This window comes from Poecilia mexicana, unplaced genomic scaffold (genome assembly GCF_051168715.1).
Source record: "Poecilia mexicana isolate PSO_F unplaced genomic scaffold, ASM5116871v1 scaffold_21, whole genome shotgun sequence".
In the NCBI taxonomy this organism is placed as follows: Eukaryota; Metazoa; Chordata; class Actinopteri; order Cyprinodontiformes; family Poeciliidae; genus Poecilia; species Poecilia mexicana.
The window spans coordinates 9103394-9104540 of NW_028263390.1; positions in this window are offsets into that span (position 1 = coordinate 9103394).

The window sequence follows — 1147 nt, forward strand, 5'->3', positions numbered from 1 at the left end:
GTTAAAGTTGAGCAGTAGCTGTATTCTACGGTTATCCTTGAAACACTGCAAAATGTATGTAACGCTATTCTCCAACTCATACAAATCTAGATTTGAACAGAATGTGAAATGTGGTTAAAATGTTGTACAGAAGGGGGGTAAAAATAACATAAGCTGCCTAATTGATTTCTACAACATAATGAAAAAAATCTTCAATCTAATACTAAAATACCAGAGAACATTAACCCAGTTCAGATATTGATGCATTCAATTGAACATCCTCTTGAAAATGTCTTAAACAAGCTTTGAGTGCAGAATTATGACCTTAGTTATTTCCAGATTGCTAGCAATAAATGCTTCACAGAACATATATATAGAGGCGCTCAGGTTTGCTGTTAATCCTTTTCCAAATGAATTTGATTAGTTGCACTTGTCTACTTCCTTTTTTTGGTTTTTCTGGAAACTGAAACATGCCTAGTGAAGCTGAATTAATGCTCTACTGTGGCTGGGTTTACATAATAGGAAATATGCTAATGGAAACTTAAAAATTCTTATCTATTTAAATCTAGAGCGTGAAGCTCGGTTAAATCAAATGCAAACATATGGGCCTGTTCATATTTGAGCTACAAAAAACGATCTAGAGAAATTGTAGGGAGAAAAATATCAAAGGTGTTTTGTGGTGTCAAAATGCGTTCCACTATTTTGTAGAAAGGGCATTGCTTTTAAAATGGCTTTGGTTGTTTTCTGCTCAGTTTATTAACTAACTACCATTAAAAAGCAAACATCTATACAAAAATATATTTTATTAGAAATAAAAAGTACACATAAATTGGGAGTAGTTGAAGCATATTAACGTCTTACATATTTATATTTGAGTTTTAAAGCATTATCAAGATGTAGCAGAACCACTGCCTCCCAATAAACTAATAAATCATAACTGCATGATTTACTTTTTTATGAAGCAGTACTTCTAGAGGAACTGGATGAATTATAGATAACTATTTCTTCCTTTATTTTCCTATATAAACAACCAGGAGAGGAACAAGGTCACATTATTAGCATTAACCTTTAATTTTAATTGCACCAGCCTGGCAGGCTGCTCCTCTGCTATTTAATGTCATGTACTTGCACACTTTCACCGGCAGGGGGCTCTCAGAAACTGTCTGTA